Source organism: Balaenoptera borealis (genome assembly GCF_965194805.1).
Source record: "Balaenoptera borealis genome assembly, chromosome: 3".
NCBI lineage: Eukaryota > Metazoa > Chordata > Mammalia > Artiodactyla > Balaenopteridae > Balaenoptera > Balaenoptera borealis.
The window spans coordinates 44,642,319-44,669,703 of record NC_138866.1 but is presented as its reverse complement, the minus strand read 5'-3'; the positions used below and the strand labels follow the sequence as shown (position 1 = coordinate 44,669,703).

General features: G+C 43.6%; 1 long non-coding RNA gene across 1 annotated transcript in view; it reads left to right on the top strand.

Moving 5' to 3' along the window:
* Positions 1-7,123: 7,123 nt before the first annotated feature.
* The window catches only part of LOC309626205, a 254,462-nt gene continuing 234,200 nt past the window's right edge, over positions 7,124-27,385 (top strand). Inside the window, exons 1-4 of the long non-coding RNA XR_014243020.1 lie at positions 7,124-7,845; positions 9,545-9,639; positions 9,834-15,382; positions 18,897-26,655. This is a non-coding gene — a long non-coding RNA (uncharacterized lncRNA). The remainder of the gene's footprint in view (positions 7,846-9,544; positions 9,640-9,833; positions 15,383-18,896; positions 26,656-27,385) is intronic.

Here is a 27,385-nt window from a genome sequence, read left to right as displayed (position 1 = left end):
CCTTCCTAATGGGTGGGCTTCATCCAATCAGTTGAAGGCCTGACTAGAACAAAAAGGCTGACCTCTCCCAAGTAATAGAGAATTCCTCCTGCCTGACTGCCTTTGAGCTAGCACATCAGTTTTTCCCACCTTCACACTTGAACTGAAGCATCAGCTCTTCCTGAGTCCTGCTGGCCTTCAGACTGGAACTGCACCATCAGTATTCCTGGGCCTCCAGCTTGCTGACTCACCCTTGTCAGCCTCCATAATCACATGGGCCAATTTCTTATGATGAATCTCTCTGTGTGTCTGAGTGTGTGAACACACTCAGACACACACACACACACACACACACACACACCAGATTCTCTTTCTCTGGAGAGCCCTGAATGAATACACAGTGCAGTGCTGTGCACATATATGCCAACAAGTGGTGGTGAAGCAAGAAAGTAGCTTTCCCTGCCAAAATGCAGTAGATAGAAACTATATTTACAGTTATATATGGACTTGGAGCAAATATTACTTATTCCTTGCATTTCGTATTAAGGACTCTGATTCCAGGAAAGGACAGGTCATGGTAGCATGGCATTGATGAGCACTGGACGGGAGAGTAGACAGTTCTCTTCCTCAGACCCCAGGGGTACCATCACCAGACTTCCTTCACAGCCTCTGTGAATGCTGTAATGATCACAGTGTCCACTGACCAGTCTGGAAGCTCTGCCTTCCCCCAGACACAGACGTGAAGAGGGAAAGGAGGAAGTCATGTGTCACACAGAACAGTATCTGCATAAAATGCAAAACCAAAGAAAAGGAAGACATTTACTTTAGCCGTACCTGGCTAAAGCTGTTCATCAGTTCCTAGCAAGGAGAGACTGGAAGTTAGTATTAGAGTCTACCCCTCTGTAGATTATTTATCTTTTGTTGTGTATAATTCTGATTAACCGTAATGATAGTAATAATAATGGTGAACATTTATTGAATGATTGCTGCGTTCCAGCTGCTGTGCTAAGTACTTTAAGTATATCATCTCATTTAACTTTCACGCTAAGTGAAGTAGATTCTCGTATTACCTTATTGTACAGAAGAGAAAAGTGAGACGCAGAGAGACTCATTGACTTGCCCAAGATCACACAGCTATTGAGTGGCCCAATCAAGGCTTCACACAGGCAGTATGATGTACAGCCTATGTTCTTAGCTCCATTCCCTGGGGTGAAGATGGCCGCTCTCATCTGGTTCTTTTGGCTGGCTTCATAAAGTTAAAGATACCCTTCAAGTTCCTGAATGGGGTGGTCCCTACTTGGCAACTGCAGTCAAGATTTTGGTGTCCAGACTGGGCTGATGAGGTGCACAGCTTGCCTATTAAATGCTGCCTGAGTCAAGCTGTGCAGGACTGGATATGCCATCTTTTTAGGTGACAATTCTCACCAACAGTGACATTTGCTGCTTCTTGGGATGTCAGCATTGTAGTTAGATCACTTCCAAGTAACCAGGAATTGGTTCCAGATCCTTTTGTCCCTCAAGCTGTGTGGCCATAGGTATCTGTCAAGCAGGGATTCCAGCACCTTCTTCATAGGATCATTGTGAGGACTAAAGGATAAACCTGGGTCAAGCATATACCACAGTGCCTGACACTTAGAAGGGACTCAAGGAATGTTTGTCTCCTAAAGGAAGAGTTATAACTTCTTGGTCCTGCATCCTTAATCCATCGTTACCTAAAACTTGTAGGCATCTTGGGGTTTTTTTCAATACACATGAATAGAACCCTTCAGATCAATCTAACAGATGTTTGTTGAGTGCAAATATGATGGGCTCTGATTCCCAAGTGTCCCTGGTTCCTGGGGTGGGTCTGCAGACTGGGTCCTTGCCTTGTTACAGTTCTGTCGGTCCTTGGCGTGGGCTTGCAGGACCTACCGGAAGTTTTTTCTCTTTTTTTTTTTTTAATTTATTTATTTATTTTTATTTTTGGCTGTGTTGGGTCTTCGTTTCTGTGCGAGGGCTTTCTCTAGTTGTGGCAAGCGGGGGCCACTCTTCATCGCAGTGCGCGGGCCTCTCACTATCGCGGCCTCTCTTGTTGCGGAGCACAGGCTCCAGACGCGCAGGCTCAGTAATTGTGGCTCACGGGCCTAGTTGCTCCGCGGCATGTGGGATCTTCCCAGACCAGGGCTCGAACCCGTGTCCCCTGCATTGGCAGGCAGATTGTCAACCACTGCGCCACCAGGGAAGCCCCCGACCAGAAGTTTTGAAGGAACTGAGACCATGATGGCATCTCCTGCTTCCCCTTTAGGGACTGGAGTACAAGTTCTCTAGCCTCAATGCAGAGAAGCAAACACGGGCTTGGCTGTATGCCCGATGTCGCACATCCCAGAGCATGAATTTTGGAGAGCTTCTTCCTACCGCATGGTAAAAAGAATTCCAGTCCTCTGCACCTTGGAGGTGGCAAGGGTGGTGTTTTCTTCAGCAACAGGAAGGAGCACCTGAATAAAGAAGTTCCTGCAGTCCCCGATTTCCCTTTTTTTTTCTCCCCATTTATCTCATAAGACCCCAAAGGACCTGGTGGAGTCTTGACTCCTCCATGGAATGGAGACAAGAGGCTAACGCTTGTTCCGAGGGCTGCCTGGGTGACTCCTGTTGTGTCAAAGGTATTTGCTCTTCATCCTGACATCTGCTCAGTCCAGGCGCTGGAGCTATTTTTGGTAGCCAACTACAGGAATTACTTCCCATCATCCCCAAAGCGATCTCATGAGCCTATAATTGCTCTGAACCTGTGTGTGTGTGTCTGATTATAAGTCTGATTTAGCGTCTTAAAGAGCTCCCTATGGATTTTTCTGCCCTTCCTCATGACCACTGGTTCCTCTTTATCCACCAGGGGCTAAAGTCTTTGAGGAAGAGAATCCACAACACAGCCTGGTCTGAACATGCTCTTCTGGTTGTGCTGGGCTCCCTGGGTGCCCAGAGCTGGGCAGATACACTCTCACAGGAACCAAGGGAGCATTAGGAAAGGGCATCCTCTGGGTTTGTACATGGCTCTGGGCTTGAGACCAAAGCTGAGGGATGGCAGGACTCTTGCAATGTCAAGGCTCTTCTCCCTTAGATGTGAACTGTAAGCCAGGTTAAAAAGGGAGAAACAACTGGAAGATAAGGAAAACTGAGCAAAAGAAAATAGATTTAAGCAGTTATAGTGACATGTTTTTCAGTAAGATGCCTCCCAGCAGGTTCAGAAACCGTAAATGGGTTTCTGAGGCAGTGAAAACCCCTCCTCAGAGATGCTGTTAGCAGCAGCAGCAGCAGCCGTATCATTCTTACAGGCCTTATCTGTGCACCCGACTCAGTGCTCAAGCCTGCAAAAATATGACTCACTGAGTCCTTATTGCATCTCCGTGATACTTGCAGTCTCCCCCCCCCCCCCCCACTTCACACGAATGGAGGTGGAGGCACAGAGTTTAAGCCCCTGGCTGGACATCACAAAGGGATACACGGCAGCACCAGGCTTCAAGTGCAGGTCTCACTCCAAACCCCTAGGTTTTGATTAATAGGTTCCCAAGCAATGTCAGCTTGAGGCGATTTACTGGTGGAATACACCTTGCCTGTTTCACGGGGCTGTTGTCAGGATACAGAAAAGCATTTTGAGGACCTGCGATATTGTACAAGTATAAAGAGGCATTATAATTATTATCATTGGGTCATTTAATTTTTCAACTCTACCAGTGGATTCTTAGTGCACATCTCAAATGCAATCACTAGGGGGCGGCAATAGATAGCGCATACAAGCAAACTTAGTCTCCGAAGGGAAGTGTATTTTTCTTGTAAACGATGCTCAGGGATTTAAAACAGAAAAGCAAAGGCCTGTATTAGGCACTGGCTGCCATTCTCATCCAGGTTTGATCTTGTGCTTTTGTTGAAGTGTTTCCATGAAGGCATCTTAGTCTCTCATAAATACTTTTGAATAGTGGGTGTTGCCCAACAAATGAATGGAAGAGACTAAAGGCTAAGCCTTGACTCTCTTACTGTTCTCTGGCTTCTTGCCTTGTTCCTCTGTGATCACTTCTGTTTTCCTTGAGGTTCAGTTTCCCCTTTCTTTTCACCACTGCATTTCTCTGCAGACCATGTTTGCTGGCAGAGCTAGTAAGGCATGTTCCTGACCGTTCCCATCCATTTAATTCTGCTCCTGTGGGCTGGTCTGTTTGTTTATTGCATGCAGACCCTTCTCTGGCTATTTCTAGTTCATTGTCATCCTTGTGTTTCTTCCTATGGTGATCTGTTCTCTTCTCTTTCCATTCTTCTAGAATTCTTCATTTCCCTTTTGGAAAGGGAAGAATGTTTGGACTAGGAGTTCAAGCCCTATGAATACCACTCACTAGCTAGTTGACCTTGAGACATAGCAGAACGCCACTGAGCCTTTGCTTCCAAGTCTACCATTCAGGTATAGCACTATTTACTTTGTAACCCACGTTAATCTTGCTCTTGCCTCTGCTTTTCATGCAGAATTATCCGAATAGTCCGTCTTCTCTCCCACTTCAAGTATTTCTGGGAGTCAGTCCCCAGGTACGCATGAAGAAGTCTCCACCTGTGGTGTCTGCTCTGTTCTGCCAGGTGGAGATTCTTCGTGGCTTCCCTAGAACCAGAGTCCCTACGTGGGACTCTGTTGCCAGAAAGAAGAGAGGCTTACCTTGTGTTACCACCTGCTAGAAGGAGCCCAGAGTAGTGCTGCTTGAACTTCCAAGTGTCACAGAGTTCACCGTCGTGTCAGTTGCCTCTCTCACCTTCAGGACTGGCTGGGGGGGGATTCACAGAATAGCCTCTCTCCCCACCCCCATCCCACTCATCTTGTGAACATCTACTCTCCTTTAACAACCACGGGCCAATCAGTGGTGATCAACTCCCCTCAAGATGAGTCCTACATCCTTCTGAAAATAGGCTATTTGCCAGGCCTGACCTAATATTTTTGAACATATCAGGGGACATATCTCGAATTCTTTCCAAGACACTTCCCATGCACGTCAACTACCGCAAGGTCTGTCCCTATGGCTCCTGACCCACAGTGGTGGACATGGAAGCTCTGGCTGAAGATGTGATCTCTGTTTTGACTGAAAAGAACTGCCACTGGGACCGTAACTATCCCCTTGCCTAGTTCTTCCTAGTTCTTCCACATTTCCCTTGATCTCTGTCTTTCATTCTAAATACCACTGTAATGTGTTAAAAGCTGAAAGGGCCACGTCAAAAGGACACCGAATTTGCTTGAAGGGGCTCCCCTAACCAGATTTGGGGCAACTTGAACATCAAAATTAATAATGATAGTAATAATGGCAGTAATGGATAATAACACATTGCATTAAAAAAAGAATCTCCCAGTCTACATTTATACTGAATAAAAGAGGGAAGGGAGAAGAAAAAGCCCTTCTTTGTAGAAGAATGTCAATAAATATGGAGGAATGATACAATTACAAAACCATCGTTTTTCAACCACCACAGTAATAACTAATTCAGGTATGAATTTTTTAATGGATGCTAAAACCACTGGGTGAAAGGTTGATGGGGCAGGGGATATTCACACAGTCTCCAAGTTTCATCCCCTAGGTTACTTATTAATTACAATGGGGAAAAGGTACTTTATGAAGGAGAAATCTGGCAGACACCACCTTAACTAAGTGATCAAAATTAACATCACCAATAATGGATAAATAGACATAATGGCCTCTGGTGTGACACCTGAGGACACAACGCCACCTGTGTGGGATTCTTGCCAAAAATATTGAGCCTGAATCTAATCAAGAAGAAACTATCAAACATATCCAAATTTGGGGACATTTTACAAAAGTACTGGCCTGGATTCTTCAAAAATTCAATGTCATAAAAGATGAAATGTCTGGAAACTATCCCAGATTAAAGGAGAGTAACAAGACATTTCAACTAAATGCAATGTGTGATCCTTGACTGGATCCTGGATATTGGGAAAAATTAACCTCTAAAGGACAACTTTAGGACAATTGAGGAAATTTGATTATGGATGGTAATAGTATCACATCAATGTTAGAAATCATAATTTGTGTAAAAAATGAAATTAGAAATAAAATGAAATAAAATATTCATTATTCATGTACGTGAGTCTTTGTGTTTTTCTAAAATCCTGCAAATTTTATGGGCTGGTAAATATTCCTATGGTCCTTACTTGCTCCTTTTCTGATCTTCTCTTTCCATTTTCTTTCTGTTATTTCTCAGTGAGAGGGCTCTCACAAAGAAGAGGGAAAATAATCAAGAAATGGCAGTTTGAAGGGCACCATTATTAGCGGGTATTTCCTTTTTGGACAGCTGTGGGAGAGCCACAGCTCTTGACAAATGGGGCCATTTCTGTTTTTATTGGACAAAGTGTTGGTTTGGGGTAAGGCATTTTTATTTCCTTTGGGTTCTAAAAGTTTGCTTATTTGAAATATACAGTACTTCCTTTCCTTGCTCGTTCGAGCTCAATACCCAGGGCAGAAGACGAACGAGGGAGGCTTCATAAATGGGTCATCTGGATCATGGAGCTCCTTGGACCACACCAGGGGCAGTGAAGCCTGCAGTTCTTGCCAAGAGGAAAAACATTGTTGCCATTTGAAAATTATTATCATTATTATTTTGCTACTATTACTGTGGTTTTTTGAGTTCCAAAAGTAAAAACAAAACAAAACAAACAAAGAAACAAACAAACCTGACAGGGCATAAGGTTGACTTCATAAACAATAGCATTGGAAAGAATGAATAAATTATGTAAGGACAGTATTTCCTGCCAAATACAAACCTTTTCTTGGCTTTGGAGAAGTTTTTTTGATTTTGGTTTTTAAGTTAGGAGATAAGTTGAATTTGATGTCAAGAGTATTTCAGAGAAAGGCTCACACCATCAGAACCAAGCCCCAGCTTGGAGGAATGTTGATGGAAACCCCAGTTAAGTCTGGATGACCCCGGAGCACGGGTGACCTGTGTTTCCTTGCCTGTGGTGTTGCCCAAGGACCCACAGAGGTAGAGAAGGCACATGGGGCCAGGGGACAGCCACGGGGCCCTGAGGGCAGCCTCGTGGAGTCCTGGCACCTCATCTTAGTGCAACGAGAATACCCAACCATCCTGGGCCCCTGGAAGGGCAGGAGGGGCTGAGAGAGGCCCAGAGTGGGGCTGGGGAAGATGCGTACATGTACACTTATTTAAATTTGACAAGAATGTGTTTGCTACCATCAGCAGAACGGGGGCTCAGATACAGAAATTAAATTGGTTTGTATAAAATTAATGTTATACCTTGACAGTCTGAGTCAGAGGCTCTGCAATTTGCATGGCTATACCTATTGACATTTTGTTGGGTTTAACTGGGGCCGGAACAAACTGCTGTTACCGAAAGCAGACGGTATCTAAACTTGCCTTGCTTGTTTTCTTTCGGATTAAAAGTTTCCCAGCACTGTGAGCCCAGGCCCTTTATTTTAGCCTCCTTCTCCTTCCTGGTCCATCTGGGATTCCTGACGCAGAAGGGCTCGCGATGGATTGCGGTGGATCTTTCTCGACCTTCGGGGGGGTCCCTCCGGGGGCCCCTCCCCAACCTCAGTCCGCACCGGGCGCCGCCCTAGAGTGCGCAGTTCCTCAGCAGCAGGAGGTTCTCTTCCACCCCAGGCGGCGGGAGCTCTTGCTGCAGTTTTTCCTTCAGCCAATCAGGTCACTTCCCCGGCCGGCGGGAGGGTCAGCCTGCAAAGCTGGTGCAGCGCGCAGCGGGGGGAGGCCCCGCCAGCTGCCCCGCGCCCTCCCGCGCGCCGTGTACTCGCTCTACACTAGGCAGGGCCGGGCTGGGAGGCCGCCAGCCCCGGAAAGCCACCGCTGGGGGCTTTTGGTAGTTGTGAAGGAGTCACGCAGGTGAGTGTGACCTTTGGGCGCCCAAGGAAGTTGCGTGGAAATCTGTAGCTTTAGGAGCATCGAGGAAACTGCAATCCTGTTTGTTTCTGAGGCTTTGAGTTTCAAATGTCGAATAATAAACTGGCCGTTACCCGAGAGACTCCCTGTCCTAGGACACAGAATGCCTCGTTTGGGGAAGAGAAAATGGGGGTGCGTCGGCTCCTACATCCCCAGAAGAGTGTTGGCTGATACCCAGTGGCTCGCGGATGGTTTGGGCGGGGAGCTGGCCTTTGGAGGCTGCAGCGTCTGTGGAGTGATTTTTCTAGAACCCTTTCTCCTCCTTCTCCTCCTCAGCACTCTGCAGCCCAGCACACCAGATGGTGACAGCTGGGTCCTGCAGGGCTGCGCTCACCTTTAACGAAGCCGGCAGCCCTCTCCAGACACAAAACATGGAAGGGTCAGCGCTCAGCCTGCCACCTACCCTAGGAAGGGTGCTGGGTGCGGGACGCAAGCCAGGGAGAGGCCAGTTACCTTATCCGGAAAAATGGGATTGTGATAGGGTGGATTAAAGGAGGAAAGCTTGATAGGAAAGGAGATAAAAGATGCAGCTTGTTATAAAGGACGTTCCCATGACAGTGCAGATACAACAGAGCAGGGAAAAAAACAAGTTGATTCAGGAGGAATAAACAGGTTTGTAAGCGATGAGGTCAAATGAGTCACAATTTACCTCCTGACTTTTTGGCAGCAAGGACAAAAAAAATGAAATAATAATGGGCAAGGGAATTTCTAACTATTAAAAGCTAATATTTCATGCCTTCTAGGTACCAGGTACTGTTTAGGCACTTGCCAGGGAATGTTTCGCTTCACCCTCGCAACAGCTCCGTGAGGGCGTCCTAACCTTATGTCCATTTTTACATATGAGAGAACAGAGAAAGAGGTTACATAACTAGGAGGTGGTGGCCCCAGTTACTCTAGGCTGTCTCCCTCCAGAGCCCAACCTAAAACCCTCAGCCTGATGCTGTGCTGCCTCAATATATGGGAAAGGGGATGTGTAGCTCTTGTTGGCTTTTTGATATGCATCATCAAGCCAAGAACTAGAGTGGAATCCCACAGTCGCCCGATGGGCCAAACCTGATCTCATCCGGTTACTAACGTGTTTGTGGATGGAAGTGGAAAGCCTGTCTCAGGGAGCAGGTGCAAAGAGGCATTAGGCACCTTCCCTTCCAGAAGGTCACCTAGAGGGGCAGAGGGGCGGGGAGCCCAGCTTCACATTAGGCTTCCTCAACTCCAGAGTCTACCAGTTGCAGTGATGCGCTCAGAATTGACGACAGCTACACTGAAAATCAGGAGCAAGGGGAAGCAGTTTCCTTTAACTAAAGATCATGTCAGTTTATGGCCACACCTCAGGTGCCCCCATTCTCTTGGCCTCCCCTGCCTCCTGGACGCAGCTGCTTACTCGTCTCAGCGGTTGCAGTGTGGGTCAACTCTGGCAAGGCTCTGGTGCGGTTCTGATGCCCAGAGGCTCTGCCTCCTCCCAGCGCCTCTGGATGTGAATGAGCGTCATGGCACTTGGTGGGGGCAGAGCCGTTCGATGCAACTCAGAAATGCAGGGGAGTTAAATGGGCCACATCTTGGCCAACAAGACTGGAGATGGGTAAATTCCCTCTCCATTCTTCCCTTTGATGGACAGTCCTGAGGTACATTTTTTTTCTCTTTATAGCTTGACCAGAGATGTCCTGCTGTGGCCAAGCAGGTACACCCGTTGTGCAAGGGCTGCATCTCTTTAACACTTGTTGGGAAGCAGTGGACAGCACAGTAAGACATCAACATGCATTTACTTTCCATCCTTTCCAGACTGACCCTCCTTTCCCCTCATTTTCACTGCCCTGGCATTGTATTGCCTGAGTAAAGCTTCAGCCCTTAATCCTTGCCTAAGAAATCTAGGCTAAGAGGAATCTTACGTGGGCTTCAGAGTTCAAAGCGAAATTCCCTCTGAACTTTTCCTCTAGGTCACTATCCTGTACCATTCAGTTTTAAGGAAAGATGACTGTCCATGGACCAGACTTCCAAGAAGTAGAGCCTGGTGGCTCTGGTGTAGCAGATGTAGGCTCTGCTCAGAGAGCTTGACCCCCAATATCTCCATGGTAAGTTTGATTGGGATGGGGCATTCATAACCAGAGGACTGTGACATCTGCCACCATCTTTCATTTCCTTGCTGCTTACCTGGTCCTGCCTTGTTGGCCCCATCTTCTCTCTTTTGTCTCTCACTGGTGGGTATGCCCTCAGCCTTCAAACCTTATTGTACTGAGATGATCCAAACTCCTCTGACTGAGCCATATGCCTTTCCTTCCTAATAAGCTAAGTGATGGCTCGGCCCCCTAAGGAATGCAAATCTGTTGCAGATTAGTGATATTAGAAAGTTACTGCTATGACTTTCCATTCTAATCACTCTGAACGAGCTCCCTTGCTCTGATGTGACTGCCAAATTCTTGTGGGGCTCTTCACAGATGGATTCTAGACATCTGAACATTTTGCTGGCAAACAGAAGTAAGAACTGGAACCTTTTCCCCCAGTGGACTAAGGAAACGCTAAGAGTCAGAAGTTCTGGTTTCCTATGGCAACGCCACCTCCACTAGCTTGTCACTTGGTCATCTGTTGGGCCCTGGCTGTGGAGAAGTCTCACTCTGAGAAACCATGTGGTCACTAGAGACACATATTTCAGATCCCTCTGTATTGGCTGTCACACAACAATGACATAACCTAAGATTTCATGAGCTAATGAATCTCTAAAAATTCACTTTAAGACTTTGGGGTTTATAAAATGTCCCCCAATTCTTCTATAGCTATCATAATGAAAACATCGGAGCAAAGCCACGCCATAGCAAAGTTGCTGAACTTCCATTCCAAGCTAATGATGAGTGGACGCCTTGGTAATATCACTATGAAAGAATCTGCCTTATTTGGGGAGAGAAAGGATAAGGACTAGTTTATGACTTCAGAGTCCTGGGTCAGATTGGAGAGAAGATGGAGGAAGGTCTTCGGAGGTCGGAGAAAGCAACCCAGCAGTGCATAACCCACGTAACTCTGTCCTTTTCCGCCTCTAAATCTTCAGGTAGACGCTCTGAGGCAGAGAGGTGCATTGTGGAGCTTCTGGAGGCACTGCTTGGAGGACAGGTCATTTAAACTGGCTCTCCCTGGGCTCTTCAAAGAAGCTCCATTGGGCATACAATGTCTTGGGCCTATGGCCTAAGAAGTAGTAGTTACCTGGGCCTGCTCTGAAAGGAGCTGGTCAGTGGAAAAGCATTAGGGGTGATGAAAGGCAGGGAACTTGGGTAAAGGTAAGGCAGGGAGATGTCCCAGGATGTTCCAAAGAAGAGGCACTGGAGTGTCTGCAAGGAAGAGCCGTTCAGGTCCAGGAGCCAGAAGTGGGCTGGGCGTTCGGAGACCCCATTGCCCAAACCTTGGGTCTCTTTCTCCGTCCGCCATCCACTCTGTGTCCCATTCTCCTCCCTGGCTAGTGAGACCCGCCCCCCTACTCTTGTCTGGTCCCTAGGAGACAGAACAGGGTAGGGGGCCTCATAGAAGGGTCCCACATGCAGGCTTCTAGGATCCACATCACGCCTTTAGATCCAGGGGTCTGGATGCTTCCCGGAAGAGCTTGCTGCTCTTCTACCTTGGATACCCTTTCCTGCTTAATGGATGAACATCAGAACAGCACAGGCTCATTTCACATCAGGCTGTGTGTGTCGCAGGCACAACGAGGATGGAAACAGTCTGCTGCATTTGGAGTCAAAGACTTTTTGCTATAGGGCTCTTTGGGAATCAACAGACCTTTAAACAGAGATCTTTCCTCAGCATTTTCTTCGTTGTGTCTTTGGTGCCAGGGTGTCTGACTGCTGTTTTGTCTGCGGATGCATTCAGAATTGACTACCGATGATTCAGCCCCGGGGTCTAGTTTCTCTCTCTCTCTATAGACTCAGCAGGACTGTGAGTTGATAGGTCACCACAGGCCTTCTGAGTGCAGATACGGCCTCTACTCAGCTCCTTTTGTCTCTCAACTTCCTTCAGTCTGCATGAACCTTTCAATAGCTGGGTTGGACCATTCGCATGCAGAGGGCTGGGTAAATTCCCATGAAGCAAGTTAATAATATAGCATTTCCATGGTGGCATAGTGCTGCTGTTTTGCTGTTGTTTTTAACTTGTTTTATTCATATCTCTTCTTCCCCTACATGGCTTCTTTCTTCTTCAGATTGATCAAGTAGAGGCTCTGTTAGGCTGTTGAGGCACTCAGTGTTGCTGGTTCTTCCTGGAGTTCTGAGGGGTAACTACTGTTCACTGTTGAGAAAGGGAAATACTTTACCCCGGAAACCCAGAACACTGATACACACATAGCTGCTTCTCTTGGATGAGGCACGCTACATACTGATTTTATTATTCTGATAACCTGGGCATCTTCTAGAATAGTGGTTTTTAAATTTTTTAAGGAACCGGACCCCTCCTCAAGTGAAAAACCGTATCTCTGATATAACAGATAAAGCAGAAACCATGGCTGTGGAGGTGGGAGAGATGCTTCACCCTGTTGACCTTCACTTCCCTGCTTCCTCTCTTGGAGGAGCCCCTCCTTGAAACCCTGACGCTCTGTGGAACAGTGGAAAACTACTGTGCTAGCAAGAAGTGTGACCTGATCTATTTTGGTGCTGATTGGCAAGACCACAGTACCGTCATTAGTTTGAAAAGTAAACATTTTTGGATATCAAAGGTACAGGTGCTATGGCTCCTATATAAGGGCATTTGATAGTTAATTCCTGCCTAGAGGAAAATAACAACTTGTGTCTTATAATAAGCACGTAGATATGTGCATGGTGGTGGTGCCACGCCCCCAGAAAACACAAAGGTATGAGGAAAGCCACTTGTAGCCTTGTGAGCTGCAAGTCTGCTCAGGACTTAAGCAGAAGTCCTCCACTGTTTCTTTTTTTAAATTTTTTTATTTTTATTTTTTTAACTACAAGACTTGTAGCCTTGTGAGCTGCAAGTCTGCTCAGGACTTAAGCAGAAGTCCTCCATCATTTCTTTATTTTTATTTTTATTTTTTTATTTTTTTGACTACAAGACTTGTAGTCTTGTGAGCTGCAAGTCTGCTCAGGACTTAAGCAGAAGTCCTCCTCCATCATTTCTTTTTTTTTACGTTTTAATTTTTATTTTTTTGACTGTGTTGGGTCTTTGTTGCTGTGCGTGGGCTTTCTCTAGTTGTGGTGAGCGGGGGCTACTCTTTGTTGCAGTGCCCGGGCTTCTCATGGCGGGGGCTTCTCTTGTTGTGGAGCACAGGCTCTAGGCACGTGGACTTCAGTAGTTGTGGCATGCGGGCTCTGTAGTTGTGGCTCACGGGCTCTAGAGCGCAGGCTCAGTAGTTGTGGCGCATGGGCTTAGTTGCTCCGTGGCATGTGGGATCGTCCCAGACCAGGGCTCGAACCCGTGTCCCCTGCATTGGCAGGCGGATTCTTAACCATTGCGCCACCAGGGAAGCCCTCCTCCATCATTTCTGAATCAAGGCTCCTTGACAGTCAGAAAGCCAAAGGGCTTCCTTTGGGGTTACCTTGACCCTCTGTTGGTACAGTGAAACTGGTCTGTTCTATTTGATTTTAAAGTCACTGATACCAAATTGATAACTTTTGCTTTAAGGCCTATGTATTTGGATTGACCTCTACTTCCCCAACAAGTTTTCAGTGCTTGTATGTTTCTGATCCCCGTTGCCGGAGCATGTCATGGACCATTCACCAGCTTGCTGAGGCTAAATCTTTCTCAACAAACACAGCTAAGGAGATGTGGAGCAGGTGGAAGTATGTGATCTGAGGGGCACTGACTGACAAGGCCTTGTTTGCCATCCTAACCTACCCTGGCCAACTGCTGTTGTTACCCCTACAACTTCCACTTAACAATAGTGATCATACACTGTGACCACAGAAATTGTTAGTTGCAGCCCACTTTGTCATGTGAAAGGAAAAAGAACAAGGACTTGGAAATAGCTTGTGAGCTTAGTCTGATAAATCACATCCCATTAATTTCCAAATATTTCTGCAAAATTAGAAAGGGGAACCTTGTAAGTTCTATTAGTTCATTACTGAGTGATTGCTAATTGGTTATGCATTTAAAAACACACAGAATTCCATTTAATATTGTTGTCTTTATTAGGAGAGAGATTTGTTTTATTTGACAGAGCATTAGCTGTGACATTTTGGGGTTAGTGCAGACTACTTGGTTCTCCCTGAAAATTCATAGATATAGAATTTAAAAATTTCTTTTAGCTGAGTATTAAAATAATAGGTACTAATTCTCTCTCCAATTTATTGGTCCCGTAACACTGAAATAGTACCTGTCAGGACTGAGGGAGCTGGCCTGCTCCTTCCACGGGGTCCCCCCTTCTCCCTGGAGATAAGTGTGAATTCCCTCTCCTTCTTCCACCCTGTGACACTTCCCTAAAGCACTTTGTTCCATGAGCTATCTTCCTTGGTTTATAAAAAGGCAGTGGTGCAATGAGGTTCAATATTCAGAATCTGGCATGTATATCTTGTGTTAAGGGGCTGATGAAGTTAAAATAATGAGCTTCGTTTATGTCTGGGATGTTGTTGACTAGCACAGGAAGAACATCGATTTGAATTTTCTTCAATTAATGATGATGAATTTGACATTCATGTGTTTGGTAAATATCAGTGGATCATCTTCTCTGTGCTCTGATTTGCCTCTTTTACTCTTTCTTTACATGTTCAAGAACTTGTCTGTTTAATTGTCTGATGCTAGGGAGATGCTGAGTATAATGACAGACAAGAATACAACAGAATGTCTGAATGAACCTACAGTTCTTAGCCCTTGAACTTATGGAGCAATTCCATCAGCCACCATTCCCTTTTCCTGGTAAGCAAGATTTCAAAATAGTGACTGTATATGAATTAGAACCATAGTGGGGAAGCTAAGACGATGGGATTCAGAATAAAATTGTCTGGGCTTGACTGCTGAGTACCGCTTACTGTTTAGGATGCCCTGGGCAAGATGCTTCACCTCATGGGGCCTCAGTTCTCTCACCTGCAAAATGGGGTAATATTACCACCTACTTCCTTGTGTTAGTGTGAGGATTAAATGAGAGAATCTTCTAAAAGTTTGTAGAATAGGACCTGGCACAGAGTAAGTTCTTAGTAAATGTTAGCCATTATCATGGTTATAATTGTAATCATTTTTTTATCTCTTTAGCTTTCCTTGGCTATTATGGGAAATACAGTGAAGAGTAATCACTGCATATGAATAGAAAGTAACCTTTTGACTTACCTGCTCCTTGTCTAAAAGCTTGCTGCCAAAGATGCTCTCTGGGGTGAGGTATATTGTTTTCCCTTCTTGCCCCCATGCACAGTAGGTCAGGCGTAGCAGTGAGATGGAGATTGCAGTGGACGTCAGGAGACACAAGGATGGTTGTTACGCCTTCTTGACTATGGAACAACTTTGGCTGAATTCTTCAATCACCTCCAGGTCACCTTTCCCCATGTACAAAATTGAGCTGTTGGAAACCACAGTAGGTGACAATGAGAGCCTTGAGATACGTATGTATTGTGGTTTAATATATATTTTAAAGAATCTTGTGTATAATGTAGTGCAAGAGAGTAAAAGCACACTGGGCTCTTGGGAAGTCTTTTAATGTGGTAAGAACCAAGAGCCTATCATTTATTGAGCCCCCAGTATGTGCTAGGTTCTGCATATTTATCATCTCATTTATTCTTTATAGCAACTTCATGAGTAAGTTGTATTATTTCCATTTTTCAGTTAAGGAATCTGAGTCTCCAAGAGTTTAAATGATGTGTTCAAGTTCACAGGGTTAGTTAGAAGCAGAGAAGGGATTCAAAGCCACACCTGTCTTAAGCATGTCCCCTGTGGTGGTCGTCAGTGCTGTTTCCTTCCAGGCCAGATCATTTCATTGCCAGTGCAAGATTCTCCGTCTGCAGGGCCATTGGCTGCTCTGTCAGCCTGTGTCCTTGGGTGACTCTGATGAGCATAATGCCCTGAAGCTTGAGATGGGCACGTGGCCTGAGCATGAAATAACCTTTGTCGTTTTTTGTTTTGTTTTTTTTTTAAAGCTTTGTTCTCATAGAATTTTTTTTTAAATTAATTAATTAATTTATTTTTGGCTGTGTTGGGTCTTCGTTTCTGTGCGAGGGCTTTCTCCAGTTGCGGCGAGCGGGGGCCAGTCTTCATCGCGGTGCGCGGGCCTCTCACTGTCGCGGCCTCTCTTGTTGCGGAGCACAGGCTCCAGACGCGCAGGCTCGGTAGTTGTGGCTCACGGGCCTAGTCGCTCCGTGGCATGTGGGATCCTCCCAGACCAGGGCTTGAACCCGTGTCCCCTGCATTAGCAGGCAGGCTCTCAACCACTGCGCCACTAGGGAAGCCCCAACCTTTGTAGTTTTTGATCATTAAGGTTTTGAGTTTCTTTGTTACTGCAGCATAACCTGGCATATCTTGACTAATACATGCTCCAGTAAGGTGATTAACACTGATGGCTAAATTATCTGTAATATTCCTATTTGTCAAGTAGAGGCAGCAGGCTGAATCATCTTGTGTGTGTGGTGGGGGGAGAATAATGACTAAATGTTTCAAAGTGCTAATAAGGTAGATCATGGGTTGAAAAGGATCTTTTATCCTTTTTTTCCAGTGTTTTCTTTCTGATCAACTTCTTTTCCCTCTCTTACCTTTTTTTCCTCTACCTTCTACCTCTTTCATTTTTTTCCCTTTGGGTCTCCTTTTAGTCTCTATACAGATCTAATGCCTAGTGCCTGGCAGCACTCAAATGTTTTTTAAAGTGGGAGGAAATATTCAGAATCCAGGAAAGCAGTGTTGAATTCCACATTCTCTTCTTTTTGTTGGCAGTTTGGTTAAAAAAAATGTTTAAGGAGTTTACCTTAACCTTTAACTAAACAAAGCAATCATAAGACTCAATTTCTTAGTTTTCACATATCTTCAATGTTCTTTTCACCTCCCATTTCTCTTGGTATTGTATCTATGTGGCCTAAGGAGGACTCTTGGCTAGGATGCTTGTGCAAGCAGATTGAATTTATTTCTGGCTGAGCCCATCCCTGTCTGTCACCCAATTATCATCAATAAATATTTAAATATCAGGCCAGCAGCCCCTGAATGGAGCCCTGGGTATCAGGCCTCTGTGAATCCCAGCTGATCATTATTAATTCAATGAATGTAGTTGTAAATTAGCTAAGAACATACAATGGAAGCGAATACATGTACTCTTGTCAATGTGGGCTCACTTCATTGAAAGATGTTTTAAATTTGCTTTTGCCTCATTCCAAGAAGATATGAGATGCAATTTGCTTCAAACTAAATGCTCCCTTAGTGTCTTGTCCAGATATTAAACAAGAATAAGGCAGGTTGGAAGAGCCATCTCTAAAATGTATTGCTCTGAAGGACTTAGAGGTTTGCAGGGTCACTTTTTGAGCTAATGTGAATTGGCAGGCAAAATGCTTTCCACTGAGATGAATTATGTGCTCAGGGTTACCTGTTTTTTTAATCTGAGTTAGACAGAGAAGTCAGAAGTAGATAAAAATGAAATGACCCATTATCAAATAATCAATGAAAAAGCTACACTCCTGCAATGTTTCTGGATCAATATACAAGTTACCTTTCACATAGATGAATTATTCTTGTGTAGTTCAGAGCAGATCAAAGCCTACTTCCAGCCAGATGTCCCAAATGCATTGTATGTGAAAGAAGAGAAAGAAGGCATTAACCCGCCAGGCACAAAAATACGGGTCCTCCCCGTTCAGCAGCTTTCCTAAGCAGTGCCCAATGAGAGTATTCTTGGGAACATGATCCAGATCCAGAGGCACAAGCTGTTGAAGGTTTAGCGGATAGTGTAGATAAGGCTCTGAAGAAAGGGCATGTTCATTCTCTGAGGGCAGGAGTATAAATTGGCAAAGACTTTCTAAAAAGCAATTTCACAGTACCTATCAGAATTTAAATTTCTGTGCTCTTTGACCTGGCAATCCAATTCTAAGAATTTATCCTAAAATGTAGTTACATATGTATAAAAAAATATTTGTATAAGGATGTTTCTTTGTTGTGATAGTAAACACATAACACATCTTACAAATGTCCATCAAAGAGGGAATAGTTAAGTAAATTGTAATCTAGTAATACTGTTGAATATTATCAGCCATTAAGAAAACGAGGTTAAATATATATGTGCTGACATATGACGTTGGAGAAGTTATTCAACCTCTCACTGCTTGAGTTTTCTTATTTGTAAAGTGAGTATAATATTTAATAAGTATTAGTTGAGTGACAGATTAAATGAATATATTTGTGTGTGTATGTATATGTATGTGGTACATATGCAATTTTTTTATTTTTGGAGAGACTAAAATTTAGAAAAGTAACTCAGAAATCCAGTAGATAGAGTTAAGTTTAGAATCCTAAGACCCTCATCTAGGAGTGGGAGGTGGGAGATGGGGAGACATATGAGGAAGGAAAATAGTCTTTATTGAAAATACACACTATGCTAGGCTATCTGCTACATACTTTACATAATCATATCATTTAATTCTTACAATCATCTGAAGTCGGTATTATTATATCCATTTTACAGGTGAGAAAATAAGGCTCAGAGGAACTTACCCAAGGTCATACAGTTGTGAGTAGCAGAGCTAAGCTTCCAGTGTCAAAGCTGTCCTTCCCACCACCTCCTTCCATGCTGAGACCATATCTTACTCATCCCTGGATATTCAGTGTCTAGCATAGAGCCTGACTCCATAATGCTTGTTACATTTAATTAAATATTTGCTTAAAAATTGAGGATACTGACATAGATTTCCCTTTGCTTTATATTGGTTAATAAGTGGGAATAATTATTATGATACTTCTTTGATGTATAAGTTTTTCTCTACTTATCTTATCCCACCTTTATCAGTCACCATAGGCTAAGTTATGCTGTGGTAACAAATAACTCCAAAAATCTCAGTGGGCTGCTTTGTTACACGCACTGCATGGATTAACTGCCGCTCTGCTCCATGTTGCCTTCATTTCAGGACCCAGGCTGAAGAAGCAGCTCTTTCCTGGATGTTGTGAGTCTCATGGGAGAGGAGATGAGGGATGGAAGAATCACCTATCCATTAAAGCATCCATTAATGGTCATTAAAGCTTCTGCACAGAAGTAGCACATGCCACTTCCACTCACCTTTCATTGGCCAAAGTGAGTCAGATGGACAGACATGAACACAATAGGGTGGGAAGAGTATAATCTTCCCATAGGGATAGTCTCTGTTGGGTGGGCCCATTTAGGTGCTCCTTGTAAGAGGAGCAGCTGATATTTTGAAGAGTAATGCAATATACCCCACTACTCTATTGCAAAATAAATTTTAAGCCCCTTAAAATAGATACTGTGTTTTATACTTCTGTTTAGCTTATATATGTAGAATGGAACTTTTACTCTTGTAATTCTAGTGCTTTCTTCACTAGATAGTAAACTTAATTTTGCTTTTATGGAAGTCAGTCTTATCCAAATACAGCAGTTCTCAAAATGTGTTGAGGGAACCCTAATAGTCCCCGAGACATTCTCAGGGGGGTCTGTGAAGGCAAAACTATTTTAATAATAATACTAAGTTGTTATCTCCTTTTTATTTTTAACATCTTTATTGGAGTATAATTGCTTTACAGTGGTGTGTTAGTTTCTGCTTTATAACAAAGTGAATCAGCTATGCATATATCCCCATATCTCCTCCCTCTGGCGTCTCCCTCCCTATCTCCTTTTTTTAACTCTCATTCTCTCACGAGTGTACAGGGGAGTTTTCCAGATGTCATGTAATATGTGACATTGGAACAGATTGAATACAGAAGCAGATATGAGAATCCAGCTATCCAGGCATTAAAGAGATTTGCAAAAATGTATAGTAATACCACTCTTTTCACTAATGTTTTTGTTTTGGAAAACATAGCTGTGTTTGATAAAAATGTTAACATGTATTAGATTTTTTCTTAGTAAGGTTAACAAATAGATATTTAAATTTTTTTCAGCCTTAATTTCTAATATAGCAACATATTATATTTATCTTTATAATACATTTAAACAATAGCTCTTTGGGGTACTTAATAATTTTGGTAAGAGTATAAAGGCGTTCTGAGAACAATGTGTTTGAGAACTTCCGTCCTAAAATGATGTGGCAGGCCCTGACTATCTCAATGAGAGTATTAGTGGCAAGATCATTAAACACAGTTAAATTTTCCTTAGCTATAGTGTGGAGCACGGTGGGTTCTTATAAATACTGTTATTTTTCATAATCATCACCAGTGTTCCATATCTTGTACTTCCTGAAGGAGCAAGATGATTAGTTTGTTAAAGAAGATTGGTTGCATGAATTATTTTCAGCCTTGTAGAAGTTCACAGCTTGATGTTACATTAGTAATGAACAAGAAAAAGGGTGGTACATAACCCTGAAAAGAAAAATGCTGCTTTGTAATAAGAGGCCCTAGTAATTTAACGTCTTGGAACTTTATCATCTTGTCTCACTAGCTTCAATACGGAATAATTGAAAACAAGCCACATGTTTACACTAATGAATAATAATAATGAAGAACACTTTGTGGAGAGCTGTATTCAGGTTCTATAGTGTTTTTCATGTGTGAAAGTCTACTTTCACATTTGTGACCAAGCTCAGCCAGTTGTTTTTTTTTTTTAATCTTCCCCCTGCTTTGCGTTTACACTATGCTAGTACCCTCCTCCCCGCAGAGGTAACTCCCAATAAAAGGAATTTAAATTTATGGGCAGAGTCTTGATCTCTGTTGCAGAATTCTTATCAAATAACTTTGAAAGTTCTGGAAGGACAGTTCTGAAGGGGCATCTGGACATGCACATTTTTGCACGTATGCATGCATACACGCACATGCATGTTGGAATTTAATGCCAGGAAGAACTTTGTTTCTTCTGAGAAGCCAACAGTGCTGTTTACCCAACAGTAAGAGGTATGTAATGTGCTGCATTTTATTTTCTGCCTTGGCTTCCAGCAAGCTCAGTCCTCACATGATATTTACTTTGGGTGATTTTTATTCTTTTTCACTGCAAATTACATCCATTTTGGAAGCAGGCACAAGATGTAATAATAAATGAACAACAACAAGTCAGATGCAGGACAGCCTTTAAACATAGGTAGAAGAGGTAACTACAACACTTTGAAGGCTTAGCTAGGACAGAAAGTACCATGTATCTGCCACTGTTACATGAAATTCCCTCCATTAGGGTTCCTCCTGTCAGGTAACATATTTGATCTTTAGAAACCTGCTACGTTACAAAGAAAACACGCTCCCAGGAGAGTCATACCTCAGTATTTGGGATGAAACATTGATGAATCAATGAGAACATGAACTAGAAGAGAACTCAGATATCTTAGCTTTCAGACGTATGTTTTTATTAACATACACCTCTCAGCTAGTGGGAAACATTTCCAGAGACATAGAGAGAAATTTTCCCCATGAGGGTTATGTAGAGATTTTTTCCCCTTCAAGTAGCGTTGCCAGATAAAATGCAGGACAAGTGCAATATACGCTTATACCAGAAAATTATTCATTGCCTATCTGAAATTCAAATTTAACCAGGCGTCCTATATTTTTATTTGCTAAATCTGGCAACCCTACTTTTAGGGGAACAATATAGAAACCTTTCTACTGGTAATGTTGCTTGCTAATCACCTTGAAAAGTGCTTCATAAACAGACATGTATTTTACTTTTCAGTATATCACAGGGTCAATCCTTGTAAGTGGGCCTGAGAAGATAAACCGATTATGTACAACTTTGTTTCTTTCAAGTTCCTGCTGAGAGGAAAAGCTGTTATGTAAACAGGGAAGTGACAAAGCATTTCTCTTCTCCTATGGGCCCCAGCACATGTGAGAGAGCACGCAGAGAATTCTTCCAGCCAGGGTACTGCTGCGCCCACGATGACTCCCTGACGGGAAGCTTGGGGACAGAGACAACACGATGCACGTGAAGGAATGGGGGAAACAAACGTCTAACTAATGAGGCTTTAGACTTCACAGAGGGAGGACACTTGCTATTACACACCCAAGCCAGGTTTAAATTTCCAAAAGGTGATACTTTTAGCTGTAACGTTTCTGAGGCTTGGACCAAGTGACTCCTTCATTTTGTGCAGGTGCAGACCTGGATGTAGCTCACAAATGATACTGCCTCTACAAGCCCTCTCGTTCCCCATCCATCTTTGTCTTGCCCCACAAAGATGCACTGAGATCTCTCACAAACCATCCCTTATTACTTTGCCAGGAGGATCCTGACCTTAAGACGAACAATTAAAAATAGCAGTAAAAAAAAAAAAAACAACACCCCAAAACCTTCTCTGCTCTTTATGCTGTGAGTGGTTTAGGCTGTTCACTTTGCTTTCATCCTCAGCTTGGTGTGAATTATACGTGCTTTTGTAAACCCAGACTTAAAGCCCAGCATGGCTTCAGATAGCTTCTCACCGCACTCCTTTATGTGGGGTATTTCTCACATAAACTATGGTGATTCTGCTTCCGCAGAGAAGGGCAGTGACTTGCTGAAAGTATTGATTAATTGCAGTCTCATTCACTGGTTTGCTCATTTTACAAACATTAAAAAATAATGCATACCTTGTGCCAGGAGCTGTGTGCAAGGCACAGGCGAAACAGATAAATAAGGCACAGTCCATGCCCTCAAGGAGATGACAGGTTAAACAAATATTTGCAATTCAGTGTGGTGAGTGCATAGAGGTGCTGCAAAGAGGAGCTGAAATGCTGTCTGTAAGAGGGGGAGGAGAAGGCAGAGCGGTTCAGAGGAGATTTATGAGCTGAAGCCTGAGGAATAAATAGGCATTTTCTAAGTGCAGAGAAGGCAAAATGGGAACAGCATGGGCAAAAGCAAGGACTTCATATAACATATAAAGTGTTATAACTTGTTCAATGAGAGGCCTCCACAGGCTGAAGATGATCCACTGGGATCCAAAAAGAAAATAGCACAACTTCATACCTGGATTTTTATGTAAAAATTAACTTTGCTAATATTCAGTGTATGGTTTATAGTTTGGGCATATGTAATTTATCACGAAGTATAGTGCTCAGCCGGTTGCATGCTCAAGAATGCTTTACCAAAAGGGGACGCTCACGATCAAATTAATTTGGCTACCACTGCTGGAGTGGTAGAACTAGGAATTCAGTTCTTGCCCACCAACTCCTTCTGCAACAGCGCCAACAGGAGTCTAGATGATGATGTTTCTTTTGGTCCAGGGTACCTCAAAATACACATGGAATGCTTAGAGTGCTTGTTAAAGAAGGGCAGGTTTCCAGGCCTGTCTCAAATCAATAGTCAGCCTCTTTCAGGAATAGAAACAACAACAACCTGTATGTCTAACAAGCTCCGCAGGTGATGCTTATTGCCTTAGTCTGTTCAAGCTGCCATAACAAAATACCACAGGCTTGGTGGCTTAAAACAACAGAAATGTATTTTCTCACAGTTCTGGAGTCTGGAAAATCTAAGATCAGGGTTCCATCAGGGTTTAGTTTCCGGTGCAGTCTCTCTTCCTGGCTTGTAGATGGCTACCTTCTCCCTGTGTCCTCACATGGTGGAGAGAGAGCGCTGGTGTTTCCGCCTCTTCTTTTTTTTGTTTTATGAAGTATAGTTGATGTACAATATTATATAAGTTACAGGTGTACAATATAGTGATTCACAGTTTTTAAGGGTTATACCCCATTTATAGTTTTGATAAAGTATCGGCTATATTCCCCCTATTGTACAATATATCTTTGTAGCTTATTTTATACCTAATAGTTTGTACCTCCCACTCCCCCACTGGTAACCACTAGTTTGTTCTCTATATCTGTGAGTCTGCTTCTTTTTTATTATATTCACTAGTTTGTTGTATTTCTTAGAATCCACATATAAGTGATATCACACAGTATTTGTCTTTCTCCTTCTGACTTATTTTATTTAGAATTATACCCTCCAAGTCCATCCATGTTGCTGCAAGTGGCAAAATTTCACTCTTTTTTATGGCTGAGTATGTGTGTGTGTGTGTGTGTGTGTGTGTGTGTGTGTGTGTGTAATCTTCTTTATCCATTCATCTGTTGATGAATGCTTAGGTTGCTTCCATTTCTAGGCTATTGTAAATAATGCTGCTATGAACATTAGGGTGTGTGTGTATCTTTTTGAATTAGTGTTTTTGGTTTTTTTGAATATATACCCAGCAGTATCAGTTTTATTGGATCAGGGCTCCACCCTTGTGACCTCATTTAACCTTAATTACCCCCTTAAAGGCCTTATCTCCAATACAAGCAGGGTTAGGCTTCAACGTATGAATCTTGGGGTAACACAGTTCAGTCCATAGCATTTATGTTCACTGAAGTTTGAGGACCACTGCTGTAGTCTAACCAATAAATAAACAGTAAAGCGAGTGATGGTTTCTGAAGTAGGTCCCTTTTTCCTAAGTCTGAACCTAGAGGAAGAGCCAGAGAAATGAGGGATTTCCAGCTCCCACCTTGCCTTCCAGACTAGTGCTGTTCAATTGAAGTGTAATGGAGCCACATGACAAATTGCCTATGTAACTTAAAATTTTCTAGTAGCCACATTGAAAAAAAAAGTAAAAAGAAAGAGGTGAAATTAATTTTAATAATTATTTAGTTTAATCTAATATATCCCAAACATTATCAATTCAACATAAAATCAATACATATGATTAGAAATAAGATATTTTACAATTTTTTGTACTAAATTTTTGAAATCCTGTATTATTTTGTACTTATATCACGTCTCAAGTCAAGCTAGCCAGATTTCAAATGCTCAGTGTCCTCATGTGGCTAGTGACCTATGTACTGGACAGTCAGTGCTAGAGTATTACAACCTTCAGCTCAGTGCTTTAGGAAGCAGAGCAGACAAGGTGTGCTGTGAACATGCTGTACAAGTAGCATCATTTCTAAAAGAGGCTTTATGATTATGATTAGTCCTGAGAAGTTTTTAACATGCCTGTCCTCTAACCAGCAGCTTAAGATGTCAAGTTTGAGCAGAGAACAGAAGCCGACGGCTCATCCTAGCAGTTGAAGAAATTGTCACCATTCAGTGTTCTGTTTACCATGTACATAAGAAGTCACAAGCTGCCAGAGCTGCTTGATGACTGAGACAGGCTGGCTGGATGATAGTTTGCCCTTAAATGAAAACTGAGCTGCATTTGATTTATCACCCTCAGCTGTCACTTCTCACCTCCACTGAACCTTTCCCAAGACCACAATAAACGTCACTTTAAAGGTTCGGGACTGAATTTCAACTGTGAAGAGCGTATTAGTCTTAAAACGGGCTCTTTCAAACAAAGCAGCATCTGCAGTCGGTGCTGGGGCTGGGGAGAGCATATGCAGAAAGTTCCCTGAATTTTATATGATGAAGAAAGCATTAGGCTTAACCATGAGGTTAACTTTATCCATATCCCACAAGACCAATTTGGGGATCCTGCAGGGCTATAGGCATGTTATTGGTGCTGAGATGTGTCTTGGGATCCACTGGAGCCCAGATGCTTCTAGTTACTTTGAAGACAACAAATTCTTGTCTTACTGGAGGAACTTGAGGATGTTTGGCTGGAAAAGAGAAGTTTGGTGGAGAGGGCATGAAAGGTCACCCTCATATGTTTGAGGGCTTTCTGGAGGAGGAATTAGACTCATTCTGTATAGTCAAAAAGGGCAGAATTAGAACACATTTTTAGTTCAATATAGAAGTCTTTTTAATGAGATTGTGGCATCATTAGAAGACCCAGACATTAGATTGTGTTTCCCTAAGGACATTTATCGAATACCTACTTTGGGTCAAGCACTGTCACACATATTATTTCAATTAAATTTTCACAGTGTTCCTGCAAGGTAGGTACTATTACCTCATTCCAGATGTGGCATCCCCCTGCTCCCGGGCCATGATGACAGCAGTCATGGTTCCAGCATTTGCCCTGCATCTGGAACCTGCTGAATGCTCAGCTTTCTGGAGCCGACTTTATGCCCCAGACAGGAAATCAAATGTAAATGTCATTTTCTTTCTGTGCTGGATTGGAAAGGACACAGCTTGTCTGGCCTGTACAGTGGAATTTGAGTTTAACAGATGGGAGAACCGCATTAAAACAACCGGTACAAAGTTGCACAAAGATTTTTATTTAAACGCGTACTTCCCATTCTCACCAATGATAATGTGTGCCATGGCCGAGTCTAAATTCTCTTCTCTACGTGCATTTACATTTTTCACTAGCCTGTACAATTCGTACATCCATAATCAGTCTCACGTGTTAAGATATATCTTGCAGTACCCGTGAAAGAACATGTTACTGACCCTCCCGAGTTGGTCCCTGAGAAGGGTCCTTCTGCCCAGTGTTGCTTAAACCAATAGAACGAGACTGAGTTCTTCCATTTGGAAGCAAAAGAGTTTTATTCTTTGATCAAAGAACAGAGAGGTATGAGCGCCGGCCGCAGAGCACACGCTCTCCCGGAAGGACTGTGGGTGGGGCTGCTTTCTAGGGATCTCGGCAGTGGGGGAGGAGGCGGAGTTCTTGCGGGATCCGGTGCAGCTGCTGCGGCTCCGCCTCCAGGTCGCAGCGCCGAGAGCAGCGGCTCTGCGCACGGCCCGCTACCGCCGCCATCTTGAACTGAGCGCTGGGTGCGGTGGTGTTTCTGCGCAGAGCCCTGGAGCTGAGGGGACGGCCCCGCCGTGCTGCACCGGGAGCTCCGGTCTGAAGCGCCAGGTGCGAGGCCTCTGGATGCGGCACCCTAAGAACAAGGGAAACTACATGAAGCGCAAAGGAAGAGGTTAGACCTTATCTTATCACCTAGATTCCATCTTGCTTTTCCTTGGGGAACCCAGTGGTCTTTGTCGGTGACTGATACGCTCAGAATGTAGTTCTAAAATGGATACTGGTTCTTCTTTTGTTGTAACCACGGAATGTGTGGTGACTCGAGCTACCTCCCATCTCGTGTGGCAGGAAGTGGAGCATGAATATCTGTACATGATATAAACGTATAATAAGATACTAAATGGCTGATGCTATCGCGTACTTACTGTGAGACAGGCAGTGTTCTAAGGGCTGAGGGGTCTTACCTCATTGTTCCTGCCATCTCTCCCATAACGTAGATACTGTTATAAAAATACCCCCACTTTATAGAAGAGGGAACTGAGGCACAGGGAGGTCACATAACTTGCCCAGGTCGTGCAAGTAGTTAAGTGGCAGAGATAGGATTGGACCCGGGCCATCTAACGACCAGAAAGAAGCATAAGGGATGTGTTGTCTCCCGGTGTAGCAGAGGTTAAATTTTCTCCTACTTTACCAGCAAACAAGCACACTGGTAAGGCCCTGGTGGAGCCCAGCCTTGCACTGTCCCGTATGGTAACCACGTGTGGCTATGAGCACTTGAAATGAGGCTTGTCCAATTTGACATCTGCTCTAAGGGTAAAATAAGTACTGGATTTTTGAGAACTTACATGATGAAAAGAGTGTCTCTGACCGTTTGCTCACACATATGTTCACTCATTCATTCAATA